Source organism: Teleopsis dalmanni, chromosome 1 (genome assembly GCF_002237135.1).
Source record: "Teleopsis dalmanni isolate 2A chromosome 1, ASM223713v2, whole genome shotgun sequence".
NCBI lineage: Eukaryota > Metazoa > Arthropoda > Insecta > Diptera > Diopsidae > Teleopsis > Teleopsis dalmanni.
Window position 1 is genome coordinate 52,159,567 of NC_051846.1, and position 15,366 is coordinate 52,174,932.

Sequence of the window (15,366 nt, forward strand, 5' to 3'; positions counted from 1 at the left end):
GAGGTGGGGTGTGAGTAGAGAAGAGAAACAGAGGGGAGTTAGGCAACAGTTTCGTCTCTTATCGTATTGATGTGGCGATTTTATTGCAAATCACGTATGCTGCAGTTTCAGATAGTTTCCTTCTTAGGCCTTTGCGGTTAAACTATAGGATTGTAAGAGGGAAAATACCGACAATTACGATGACTACGCTTGTGCTTTGCGGATGTAAGTGGGTCTGATAAGGCATTAAGGGCGGTAGTTGGCAGCAAATGTTTATAAGATTTATAATCCAATCATGATCTTAATTCAGACTAAGGTCTAACGTGGTACTTGCCATTGCAGTTGTTGCTCTATTGCATACTTTGCAACGCCAAATAGTGGGTGGAAGTATAAGATGGTAGATGGAAAGGAGGGGGGAGGGGGGGATGGCGGTAAAGATAGGGTGCCTCACGCTGGAGGCAACTATTAGTTCATTCTGGGTGCAATTATTAGTTCACGCAGGAAATAACTATTAGTTCATGTGGGAGGTATCCAATAGTTCACGCTTGAGGCAACTATTACTTCCCTGTGAAGGCAGTCATTAATTCACGGTGAAGGCTGGAGATAACCATTACTTAACACACGAAGTAGTTATAACGAAAACTAGAAATGAATTTGAAAAATTAAATATTATTGAATTGCCCGAAAATTTCTATCGGTTTAATAAAATTCAATTTTAAACAAAAAATAAAACGTTGAGAAAATTTGCAATTTCGTATGAACAATTTCTATTATTTTTACCACTCCCAGACTTAATTATTGTATCTAAAGTTGAGAACTTGCAAAATAAATATATTTAAATATGTATATTGTACATAGTATAATTAATGCGTGCCAAACAATAATATTAATTTATTTATAAGAGATAAAAACCTAATATGTAAAAAATTATGTTTACAATGTACGAGAGCCTGAGGCAAAAGGGCGTATCTAAATCATGGAGAGACATATCTTTAAGATTTAATAGTATATATTTTGCATAAAAGCTAGAATCAGTGTACATAAAATCAGCATGGAAGCGCAGTGCATCAAGATGTTTATGTCGAACGATTAAAATCTATGTTAGCCAAGGCGTATCACTGCGTATGCCATTTATGCTCTGCAGATAATGCATCGCTCCATTTCAATTTAACAGCAACGCACACTGGTCACAGTGCTGTAAACTGAAAACTGGTTTGCAACATTGTTTTTGTTTTATTACTGATATTAACAATAAACAAATAAAATTATTCCAAGCGACTGCATCAATTAACATTGTCATTATCAAACATAACAGTGCGAAGTTACTGTAAGCCGAGGAATGTTGTTATCATTAGAATTTCAAAGGATATTAGAGGTAAAGAGAATTAATTAATTAATTATTTATATCAAAACAAATACATTTTTATTAAACAAATCAATATTTTTATTAATTTGATTTACATTCTAAAGTTTTAATCTTTTTTTATCAGTTATTATTTAGCATATACCTAAAATTAATTTATCTATTGCTCTCTTATAAATTTCGTATTTTTTTTAGAAAATTATTTTTTTTTTTTTAATTTCCTACTATTCTAATAAATTGTTCGCTTCCGTTTTGCTTTTAGCTATAAACTCCTACACTCTTTTAACTACTTTGATTCGTTTTGCTTTGAAGAGCCCATAAAAAATACCGGCAAAATAAAATTTTAATACTCTTAATTGTTATATGAACACTTCACATTATTAACATTTTAATGTTTATTATGGGTAAATAAATGTTATTAAAGTGTTTATTGTGGTTGTTGTTGTTGTAATTGGTTTTAGCTCTCTTTAAACAAGTTCTAGATTTTCTCTTTGTATACAAAATACAAATGAACACTCTGAGCCGAGCTATTTTAAGCATCGTAAACTTTTTATTGCGCATTGGTACGAGTGTTGTTGCTGTTGAATGAGGAAGAAGAGACTTAGTTGATTTTGTGAGGGTATATAGGAAATGTGGAGTCGTGCAGCTCAGACAATCTGGGTCACAATTTGCCATTGAACCGGTGACGTCACAGCGGGGCAATGACCGAAAAGCACCAGCAAAAGAAGCATTATCAGCAATGAGCAGCAGCAGCAATAGCAGTAACAGCAGCAGCAGCAGCAGCAGCAGCATTACTGTTGTGCTTCAGTGTACATCGCGCTCGTTTTACAACGATCAGGTTTTATTGCTGTTTGCATTTTGTTTCTTATTGTTCTTGTTGTTGTTGTTTAAGTTTAGCCTGTTAGAAAGTACTAAAGCATGCATTATCGCATCTTAGTATAGTTGACTTTTTTTTGGTCTGTTTGATGTTACAGCAACAAGAACTACGGAGTCTTTGTTGGTGTAACTGCTGCTGTTGTTATTGTTGTCGTTATTGTAAAGAAAAGGTGTATGTTGCACTATAGTTGTTGCTTTTTGCTGTCACTGTATCGTCCTCTGTCACTGTTGCGGAACAGACATTATTTATAAGTTTGAAATATAAATTGTTTAAGTGGGTGCAATAAAACTCAGAGGGAGGTATCGATCCTATACATTGTTTTAATAACTCTAATAATTTATTAATCTAATAATTTATTGTGCTATTTTTAAATAGGCAAATTCCTCAAATTGTCCAAAGTTTGTCAAATTTGTTTCAAAGCTCTTTGGTTCATCTCTTTGTTATTAGTGATATGTATCAAAAAAAAAATTAACATTACAAAAAAATTGATAATTAAATTAATATTAATAAAAAATTTTATTTTTAAAAACTTATAATTGAATAAGTTTTCTTGTTTTATATTCTATTTGGTGTTAAGTCTTTAAATCAAATAAATAAAATTAGCCAGAAACATTTTCGTAGGACTTCTTGTATATATTTTAATAAGTTTTCAATTAGCATATGTAATTTATATACAAATACAATCAATAAAATTTTTTGGAAAATTTTTTTTTTTAAATTTTATAAAATTTTCACAATAAATTAACAAAACTTCAGAAAAATGTGCGAATATAAAAGTCTAGGACGGCTTTGAGTCAGTTGATTAAGGAACGCTGACTCTAAGCTTCAAACTGGACACGAGTGCGATTCCTGGTACTTACAGTCTCAAAAAATTATTTACGTATAATTAAATACAAGAATTATTTCCAAGACAACTGATGATGGTTATTTAACAATACTCGAAACGAAATAGCTGTATGCTGAGCGAAAGATTCAATTAATCAAAATAATATAAAATTAATTTTTATTGTTGTAGTTTACTATTGTAGTTCACTCGAAAAACCTCTATATTCAGATTATATATAACAATTTATATATCTACAGTAAAATGGCTGGAATTATTTTTCCCATCATTTATGAAACTGTGTTCTGTTATAAAGGGTTATCCACTTATTGGTTCTTATTAGGCAGCACTGTTTTAGTAACATTTCTCAAGCAGAAATGTCTACTTAGGCATTATGTATTTACTTTAAAGTTTATCATATTACAATCCAAATCATTTAACAATGAATGTACTACTGTGAACTGTGAAAACTTTTTACAAATATTTACAATAATTTATCGCAGCAAATTTTCTTCAGTGTAAGAGGTTATATTTAACTAATTTGTCTTCTCTGGAACTGTCAAAATCCAAATATCCATTGTAACTACAAAAAGTCACCATATGGAATTTGATATGAATTTTTTTGATAGTTTCACTTTTTTTTTTTTTGAAAATGATGAAAGTATGTCAAATTTAAATTTTAATAGCCATAGATACTTTCTTACTAATTTGTTTTTGCGTACAAATTGACGATTTAGATGTTGTAGACAAAGTTGCAAGCTCGGCCTACTTTGGTTCTTTTGCGCAGATAATTTCCATAACAATTTCACGTTTGGGTGATGTCCGGAAAATTTTACGTTTGGCGACCAAGAAATGGTGTGAAGGTCTTTTTTGTGGAGGTCACTGAAAGAATTGTGTTTGTGCAGATAATTCTCAAACTTTCGACGCTTTGAAAACGATCATCCGTCATATTAATGCCAAGCTATAAGTAGGAATGAGCCAAAAAATTAATTAACTTGAAAGAAGGAGAAGAGTATACCGAGGACATTTGAAGGTTTTTTGTGTTAAGTTTTACATACAATGACAAGTTTGGAACAACACATTATTGCAAACAGTACTTACTTGGTTGAGTTCTCAGTCATAAGTGTATTTTATTTAAATTTTATTTTGAGATCGACAAAATAGATAACCCTGTATAATATAATTATACAATGTTTTAAAATAAGTTTTATATTTATTTTTAATATATTTCTCTATTTTATGCACCTTAATTTATAGGACGCAGCAAGTAATATAGTCAGGATTGTGTCAAGGGGAAATATACAAGGAAAAGATTGTTTGGTGTGCTCATTAGTCTTAGTTAACATTCTAAAGCGGAGATCTATTTCTTTCTCCGCCTTTTGACTATGTGACTGAGGTAACTCATATTACTACATGAAATGGACTTTCCACAACAATTTTAAACATTACAAATTAATTGTAAGTCTTATAAAAAAATTTTTGGATATGTTGGAAATGCTTTGCGATTTTTCTATAGAAAACGACTTTAGCAGTAGTTTTAATTTACTATTTCTGTTTTTCTCATTTTCCCAGCCAGTATATGGTTTATTCGCTTTTTCAATGTTGAGGCGATTTATTTTGATATCATTTGTGATGGATGTATGTATACGTGCGTATGAATGTAGATAAATATACATTTCGTAGATAATACATTGTGCTTAATTTAATTTTATTTGTCAAAAATACTAAAACTAGGAACAAAGAAGAACTTTGTACTTTGTAATGAAAGATTTAAAATAAACTTGATTCATATTAAATTTAGTTTTCAACAATATATTATATTTTTCTTGATACTGAATCAAATTTTTGATCTTGCTTACATATATAATATTCAATGCCTGAATTAGTTACTTAAGTAAATATTTTTTATTTATCATATATTATGCATATAATTATCACACTGTTTATTTTTTTGCTACTGATTCATGTGCATTAAATAATATCTCAGATATAATTTAGGCAATCAAAAGAATTTTTATTTTCTATGTTAAGATCTGGAGCTACTAGAATTATTTGGTACATTTACCCATTCGGTTTTTATCGTTTAATGATGATGAAACGTCATTATGTCCAAAATCAAACATTCTAAATATATACAAATATCACTGCTTGGTTTGAGTGTATTAAATAGGACATATTCTAATATTTAAAACTTTTTAAAATTAAATATAATTGACAATGGTTATTTATAAATTTTAAGATGTCATAGTTTTTGAATATATAGACATGTTAACAACTATTAAAAGTACTGCATATTAGGATTTAATATATTATTCTCATAATTTGCAAATAGCTTCTAATTTAATGTTTCAAAATAAATGTAGATAAGATTAAAAATTATGTGAGTTTTGTTTTATAGATTCCATTCTTGAATTTATGGGAGCCGAAATAGCTCAGTTGGGAGAGCGTTAGACTGAAGATCTAAAGGTCCCCGGTTCAATCCCGGGTTTCGGCAAAGAAATTTTTTTTTGTAATTTGTGAATTATATTTTTCTTGTTTTTTTTTTTGATAAGTGAATGTTGTTTGGAACATAAAAACAAAAAAATATTTTGAATATATAGCATTCAACTATATATTGACGGAGTTAAAAATGAGATATATTTTGTTCATATAACTTTTATATAGTATTTATTCGAAATAATAAGAAAGTCTAAAATTTCGGATTTTTAGATAATTATATATTTAATGTAACATATTAAAATTAAAGAGGATTATGGATTATGGATGAAGTATTTATTGAAGGCAAAATATAAATAAAGTGAGAATTGAGTTGAACTAGGCTAAATCAAAAAATCCAAACTATTTGTGGAAACATCAGATTTATTAAAATATTAGAAACAAATAATACACAAGAAACGCAATATTTCAAGAAGTGTAACTATATTTAAAAAATTTGTATTAACGATATATGCATAAATTCCATTTTTGCTAATGTAATTTATAACATTATCATAAAAACAACGAAAACTGACAGACTTACTAACACCGCGTTATCAAATCTCAAAATGGTTACAGGCTCCTCGAGAAGGTATACAGATCTGAGGTCAATTATTGCTTAGTCTGATGAAGTGATAAACAGTAATCCAGTCAAGGTGTAAAGAGGGGTTTTGAAAATATCTCGAGTTAAAAAAGAGTATAAGTGTTTAAGAGCACAAACTCAAAACAGCTACAAGATAATAATATATATATTCATTATACTATATCAATGAACAATAATACTTTATAAATACTAAATGTGAAGTATGTACTATTTATAGAAAGTGGAATTTAAACAATGTAAGAATTATAATTAAATTAAATTAAATTATTAAAACTAAGTTAAGTAAAAAGTCAAAGGACTATGTGCCGAAACCCGGGATTGAACCGGGGACCTTTAGATCTTCAGTCTAACGCTCTCCCAACTGAGCTATTTCGGCTTAGATCAACGGAATGATTTTAAATAATATATCAAAAATATATTTAAAAATCGTACAATACTGTATTCGGTGATAATTTATATTTTATATAAGTAAAACATGATCTAACATTATCTAAAGTTTTAAACTAGTATTTTATTAATTTTATAATATTGAAAATTGTGAAATAGGTAGTTGATCCAGTTTAAAATTTGGTTGAAAAAGAGATGTATAAAATTAATTAATTCAATTATTCTACAGCTGGTTTATGATTTGGTTCTTATACTATAACACCACAAGTTAATTATATCATAGTAAACTTCGAACGTACAAGTCAAGTACGGCTTTGGGTCAGTTGGCTTATGCACACTGATATTGAGCTTCAAAGTTGACAGAGTAGGAGTTCAACTATTACTACTTCCAGTCTCAAATAATTATTTATGAATAACTGAATACTCGTGTAAGAAATATTTCCAAGCCTACTGATGATGGGTATTTGGCAAAAGTCAAAAATTCTATTAATTAATAAATAATAAAAATAATTTTTTTGTTGCGATATACTATTTTGTGAAATCTTTATAACAAAATATATTAGGTTCTATTAAGTAAAATAGTTACTACAGTTATATCTGGCGTTAAATTACAATATAAATTTAATAAAGAGGTCTTTTCGAACAGTAGTGAAATACAACAACAAAAAATTTATTTTTTATATTATTTTAATTAATTGAATATTTGGCTGATCATACAGCTGTTTCGAGTATTGCCAAATACCCAGCATCAGTGGTCTTGGAAATAATTCTTGTATTTAATTATTCGTAAATAATTGTTTTTGAGACTGTAAGTATCAGGAATCGAACTCGGGTCCTGCCAAATGTGAAGCTCAAAATCAGCGCACCTTAACCAACTGATCTAAAGCCGTACTTGACTTTTTTGTTCGCATATTTTTCTGAAGTTTTCTTACTATTACTATGAAAGTTTTTATTAACAATTTTACTTGCTGTGTCTATATTGGAATGAAATCATAAAAAAAATTAAATTTAATTTAATAATTAATTGTGTCAATGTTGATATTATTCTAATAGATGGAGAACTTTTGTATTTCTTTTCAGCATGTATGTATATGAATGTATCTCCAACAATAAGTCCGAGTAATAACAATAAACAATATCCTTTTACTATATATCGTATAAGCCAGTATTATACTTACTATTTTTTCACTGGAAAGTATAAATGAAGACTCAAAGGCAACATTCATTACCTTTTTATTGACTGATGAGCGTGTAGTTATTTGTACATTGACTGATATGTATATAATTAAAAAGATACTTTGGTAATGCCAATTGAATGGTCTATGCCTTTACAAAAAAATTCTATTGTGTTTTAGAATAATATTTAAGAGTCTTTTTTGAAGTTTATCTTTTAATGCCATAACAATAAATGTGCTCGCCACGTGCTGAAAGGTCTATAGAAACCATACGTGTATGTTGTCAATCATATGTGTAAATTAAGATACAATTTTAATATTTTTTTTAATAATAAAGATTTGAGAAAAATCAAATGTATAGAAGTTCAGTTGAAGTCCGAAAATCTTTGTTTAAAGTCTGACATCAATTGTATTTGCTTGCAATTGATTTCAAGTCCTACAAAGGTGTGTGATACGAGATGCACCTTTGCAATACATTCTCTACCTGCAATAAATACTCTAACTGCAATAAGAAATAAAACAACAAATATACTGGCCATTGCATTGTGACTAATGCAATGGCTTAATTTTTATATTGTAAATTTTGGTATATATGAACAATTACCGACTTCACATATGAATTATATTAGCAATTGCACTACGCATTTGTACAGGCATTTCATGAATTGATCGAATAAATTGATTTTTACTGCGAGCACCTTGAGCAGGATTAAAATTGTGGGCACGTCTATTAGAAACACTTTCTATAAATTCATCAAAATGTGTCAACAACTGCGTTAATAATGCGATTTGCATTTTCTTTGTGAATTCGTCCTTTATGTCTTGGACATTGATTGAGATTTGGCCATTTTTCAGCTAAAGTCCTTTCAAATATTGACCGCTTTACTTTGTTCGCATTATACTCAGTCTGTCAACTGAGCGTACTGAATAGTTTACTTTGGTTTGCATTGAGTAGGCTTAACCTTAATTTCCTCTTCCTGGTCTATTAGTTGCGGTATCGCAATGTGTTTGTTGCCACTTTTTTTGTGAGGTGTAAGGAAAAGACGCAGTGTGTTTGGTTCTTCAGGTATTGTTAGTGGCCTAAACAGGATTAAAATTGACAATGTATCAAATGGACTGAATGGACTAAGCACTGATCGATGGCTAAATTAAGCATTTGTATTGAAATATTTATAGGCAGAAGGATGAGGAATATAATTTTCTTTCTCTAAAGGTGTGTCTGCAAATTTACATATATTTTATTATTTTATTTTCACTTTTGCATTAAAGAACAAAAAAATAACAACTATAACAGCTGTCATGGCTTTTAAGCACGCCTACATACATAGCAAACTTCTATTAGTTATATATAAAAAAAAATTTTTAAAAGATATAAAAACTTGAAAGAAAAAACTATAATAAAAAATCACCTTCACCTTCAATAACCTCAAGCTGCTACTTGACTATTATTACACTAAAAAAATTTTATATATTATATATTATACATTAATTCAAATATACTCGCAAGCACCCGAATATCAAATATCCTTTTAAAATTCTGCGTACAAAAACCAAAACAGAAGTTTGAATTTTTTTGTGGTTTCCTAAGCATTTATATATTTTTTTTCTATTGGAAAATGTAGCTCGTGCTAAGAGTGATAAAAAAATATAAAAAATTAAAGAAAAAACTGCTGCCACAAACCTCAGACCACGAGCCAGGATTAATCCTTAAAAAAATTGTACAAAAAAAACTGATTTCTTTGCATAAAAAACCCAGTGCCAAGCAATTTAGTCCACTTTCCTTGGTGAATGAATGAAGTTGCGCCTCTCGCAACAAAATCGTTTCAAATAAAAAAGAATCTACGATTTCCACTGCTGCTTTCGCGTTTCAGAATGAATGAAAGTGATTATATTCTTCTTTTTTTGTGATTCAGAGTTTTTTATCTTTTCGATTTCATTTTTTGAGATACACTCAAATTGCAGCATCTTGTGCAGTGCCAGCAACAGCAGTTGAAGAGGTTTCGTTTAAAAAATGTGGTCTGAAGAATATTTTGAGCATTGAAAGAAAATACCAGAAAGTGAAAGGATCCTTTTGTTTGTTGTGTTGTTTTCAATGTGCGCCACCGGATTATATTGTCAAGGCTTAGGGGTGCCAATATTCAGTTCAACTTCTGTTGATGTTATCGCGGAAGTATTTTTTGTTGTGCTTACCTCAGAATGTTTTTTTTTACAATTTGCATGGCAGAACTAGCCAGTCTGCCCGACAGTTGTGAGGGTGCCTCATTTCTTATTTTTTGCGCATATGCATGAGTTTTTTATTAACAAGCAGCAGTTTCCTTTTCATTTTTATTATGTGGATGGATTTTTTTAACAAGGCATATTTTAAAGATATTTTATGGCTATATGGCTATTATATGGTTTTTTTTTATTCTTCACTCCACAATTTTTTTATAAATCGCAATTTGAAATGAAAAAAACGTATTAAAATTATAACTACGGCTGTTTTATTTCAACGAAACCACGAAATAGTGTTCGAATGAGATATTATAGATAGAGACGAAAGTAAAGCTTCAAAGTTAGACTAATAAAAGAAATACAAACTGTGCTCTATATGATGCAGAACTTTTTATAACTCATTATTCTGTTCAATATTACACAGAACTCAATATGGAATTACTTACGTTTATAAAGTACTATAGACATTAGGTACTACCAACATTTACCGATCAGAAGTATTGAAATCCTTGTCATTTGGGTATGACTCATTAACCGCTTGGCAATAGCAGTAAGTCAAAATGGCGAGTAGCTTAAAAGACGGAAAAATATTTGAATGCTTTCGTAAACATGGGAGCAACAGAATGGGATATAAGAGGGACAGCGGTATTATACTACTGTGATAAATGGGTTCCTTCTATGCGCGGTCAAATATGTATGTCTTACATATTAATTATGCATTAATAGAAGAAATGTCCATAATACTTAATGTTCTTTTCAAAAAGTTTATTGATATATTAAGTTCCTGATGTGGTAATATCTCTTCCTCCCTACCTTTCTTTAAACGCTCATAATGTTAATGTAACACATCTGCACAATAATATGTTTGTTTTATTAATAACTCTGACTAAATATTACTACTGGGGGGAGTCATTAGCCTATGTAGGGGGAATCACACAGTGGTATTATTACCTTTGAGCCTTAACTGCTAGGCTAATGAAAGTGCGACTATAACCTCCACGTGGTGGCATTCGGTAACACACCTGTCAGTAAGTTCATGTCTCTGCTGAGGGTGTGGCTAATACAGTCGGGCTAGGAGAGAAAACTCAACACAAATCCCATATCCAAGGCGAAACAGCATATGCCGATGGATGAATGGCTAGAAGGTATCTAGTCACTAATACGCGAATTAACCATTAACCAAATATTACTACGGTAAGAAAATTGATATTATTTGCGGAACTGAGGCAACATTAATTTTGCCAGTAGATACTTTAAAAGAACATGATGTTTACAGACTTACTTCTCTTTTTTAATTCAAATGTGCCATTTAACCATTTATTGTAAATTGCCATAGAACTACTTATATTTTCCTGTTCCCTAAATTCAAATTGCCCCTTCGTGGTAAGAGTTTTGAGTCGATTAAATCGGTAAAAGAGAATTCGCTGAAGGAACTAAAAGTCATACCTGCACGGGCCTACGAAAAGTGTGTGGAAGATTGGGTTGTTTTATTTACAAAATCCGAATACTTTTTGAGCAGAAGGTAAACAAATAATTTTAAATTTAGAATCCAATGCATCTATTAAAATTACTTATATGAAAGTATGATTATAGCATTAGCAGGCTCGTCCTTCTATCCAGACTCATGGTCACGTAGATGATGTTATTTATAAATTATTACCACTTTAAAGATAATATAAATTATGAACAAAATACTATTATTAAAATATTATTATATTTAACCAAACTCAAATGATTTCTTTATAATTAATTTCTGTATATTTTGTCTCAAGGAATATAATTGATAGAATTTTTCGTAATAAATGTGTCATTTACATTTATTATTCATGTAAAATTACTATGCTTGAGTACATAAAATATAATTTCATTTATTTTCTTTCATAATATTTGTAAATTTACAGATACACAAAAATTTCTTGAATTCATGAACTGGGTCACTCTTTTGTATACTTATACGTATTCAGAATACGATGCCCTTCCAAATGACACCAAAAAAGACCTTAAACGTTTTTCATGTGACCTCTATAAGGGGCATGTAACCTAATTTTTTGAAACCTAACCTAGTTAAGAACCAAAACATTTGAAAAAGTTGCTGTAGATACAAATAAAATCTAATTGATGAACATTTTTTGAACATTTTTCCAACTAAGAGTGCTGTAACGCATTTCAGGTTACATATGCTAAGAAATATTACTAAGGACATTAGCAATATTTAACCAATCATGTAACATTCTCATGTAAATGGAATTTTGTGGTACAATATTTCTGTAAAAGGTATTAGGGAGACAGCAGATAGAGCAACTATGTTGCCCAGACACAGCATCAACTAAACCAAATGATTGTAATACGCAGACATAGTAAAAGCACGAAGGTAAAAAGATAAAAAGAACAACTAAAAACAATTACCAAAGGCACAAGGGCAAGGACATTAGAGTTCGTAAATTGGCGGCAGAAAGTACAGCCAACGAAAATATTGCGCATTGCGGCCCACTGCTATAGAGACCGTAGTAGAGCGCTGATACTACGGCGTGTACCTCACGCCGATGAAAATTGTGGAAAATGATACAGAATGGTACCATCAGAATGCATGGAAATTGGTGTGCTTGTGTGTTGTTGGAAAAAGTTTCGTTTTCCGTTTATTTTTTTTTGTTATTTTCCTTGCTTGTGAGTGCAAAAAGGATAACATGTCCGATTTCTTTTTTACTGGCTCGGTGTGAGTGCTATATTTGCATAGATAAAAATTGTGGATGCTTGCTTTTTATGGTGAACACTGAAGGGTGAAGCTTATGTGAATTTTTTTCCATGACTGACAGCGGATTATCCTTTTTTGCAATTCACTTGCTGCAATTTCTGTTTGCCTACTAACAAAATCTACAAAATTTCTTTTTCTGAGTAAGTTTTTAACGCCCACGCATTTTTTGCATTTATACGCGTTATATTTCGCTTTAGAATTTTTTATCTTTTAACGTATATTCATCCCGGATACTGGATTTTTTTTTTGTTTTTTGTGGCCTTTTAGTTTTTCAATATGCATTCATATGGTTTCGTGATTTGAAAGAACCACAAAGTAACCGCCTACAGATAAAGCACTTATTGCATATCCTTTAGCGTAAGCACGTGGCGAATTTTTCCGCAGGACTCGTATAAAAATTCTTATCAATTCCGCAACTGTACTAGGTGCTCAAAGGCAAATAGAAAGTTGTGGGTGAGAGTAAATTTTTATGCATACTGCATGTGAGAATAATATGAGGACAGAAAATGTGAAAATACATCAACTTTGTAAAAACAAAATTCAAAAAAAATTGTCATTGGGGTATTACTAACTACAGTTCGTAGCCCCTGTTTGCAAACTTGAACTGCGCATGTCCATTTATTTTTTTTCCCTACTTTTTAAACAAACTTTTCATTGTTGATACCCTATGGTTTTTATTGAATCAGTCTGTTAAATGTTTATATTCATGAAATTCCTATATACTTTAGATAATACAAAAGTTCTTATAAGCTACAGTTTAGGTTGAGCGTTAGAATTGCCTAATAGTGAACAGAATTTGGTAATTCTAGTGTTTCGATACCGCCTTCCAGCACTCGATAAGATGTAAGTAACACAATTATTAACACAAGTATTTTAGATGCTCTAGTAAGTAATGAATACTCGCTGAGTAGTAATCAGCAATAGTCTGGCATCACTAATTTTCTATATTTAACCCTATAGAGGGGTAAGATATTCTTCCTGCAATAAGCAATTGCAATCTTGTCAATAGATTCGTTATAATCACCTCGCAATTCATTTAATAATTTGTTAACAATGTGTCATTGGTACTTTGGACCAATGAAATCCTATAGAATCAAATAAACTATTATATTCAAAGGTCTATTAAAATAAACACTTGGCAGTGAACATTAAGAATCATTTAGTTTTAAATTGACTGTCGGTTACATTTGAAGAAATTTTAATGTATGCTAATCTGTTTAATTTAGCATATATACAAGTCATAAAGAGTATTCTATTGCTCTTCTACAATAGTGTATATGTTCGCTACGTTAACATTGACATGTAATATTAAATTATATATACCTATGATTATATAAAATGAAGCTTTAAATTTAAAATAGTTGAAGTTTGAAATAGATTAATAATTTTTAATTATAATTAAAATAATTTTTTAATATATATATATATAAACAATAATAGTATGAAAAAGAAAATGACAAAATCAATTTGTGATAAATTATCATAGGTATATGGTATATTGTAGGTACATATAATAGTTGATCCCGATCATAGATAAATGATACATATAACAGTTATGTAATATAAGATGCAGAATATAGGAATCGCATGAACATTTCATAACATATAAAAACTTATAAGACATATCATAGCTATATGTTATATCATAGGTATTTATCATAGTACTTCCTACCATAGATATATGATAAATTGCATATCATAGGCATATGATATATAACTATTATATCACATAAGAAGCAGAATATAAGAGCCGCATGAACATTTTATAACATATAAAAACTTATAAGATATATCATAGCTATATGTTATATCATAGGTATTTATCATAGTACTTCCTACCATAGACGTATGATAAATAGCATATCATAGGCATATGATATATAACTGTTATATCACATAAAAAGCAGAATATAAGAGTCGCATGAATATTTTATAATATATAAGAGCTTATAAGATATATAATAGCTATATGTTATATCATAGGTATTTATTATAGTACTTCCTAACATAGATATATGATAAATCGCATATTATTAGCATATGATATATAACTATTATATCACATAAGATGCAGAATATAAGAGTCGCATCAACATTTCATAATATATAAAAGCTTATAAGATATAGGTATTTATCATAGTTCTTCCGATCATAGATATACGATATACAGTATATCATATAACATAAAAAATATAAAATAAAATATAAAATATATAATAGACTTACGGTATATCATAGGTATAACATATATCATAGTATCCCAGGTAAAAAGGCTTGTCATATATGTACAATATAGTATAGTCGTGTAATATATAAGAGTTATATGACATAAGATCCAGAATATAGCATACGTATAAAAATGTTATAGCACATAAAATATTAAATATTATAGAGTGTTTCCAAGTCGTTGTGGCCTTATGAAACCAACTTTATAAAATTCATCACATTTTTATTAATAAAATTTTAACTTTTAAATATTCTGTTGGTTATCATCTGCTACAAATATGCTGTGCGCCTGGTGAAAAACGACGTCTGTGAGTTGACTGTTTTCTCATTTAAAATCTAAAATTTATGACCAAGACTTTCTGACAGCAACTTGAAAAAAGCCTGCGTTAATTCTATTTGCTTATACGTGTACGTATGAGTATTTTGGGGAAAAAAGCTTTGGGCTATAAAAATATTTAAGATAATAAAGAAATCTAAATTTCTAAAAACCC

The 15,366-nt window shown here is 29.7% G+C and overlaps 1 protein-coding gene and 2 non-coding genes across 4 annotated transcripts in view; 2 read left to right on the forward strand and 1 right to left on the reverse strand.

Moving 5' to 3' along the window:
- LOC119668310 (motile sperm domain-containing protein 2-like) overlaps positions 1-15,366 on the forward strand; it is a 105,914-nt gene that overhangs the window by 47,915 nt on the left and 42,633 nt on the right. The window lies entirely within an intron of this gene.
- Trnaf-gaa lies at positions 5,464-5,536 on the forward strand. Its single transcript has one exon. It is a non-coding gene; the product is annotated as a tRNA-Phe (tRNA).
- Trnaf-gaa lies at positions 6,425-6,497 on the reverse strand. The gene has a single exon. It is a non-coding gene; the product is annotated as a tRNA-Phe (tRNA).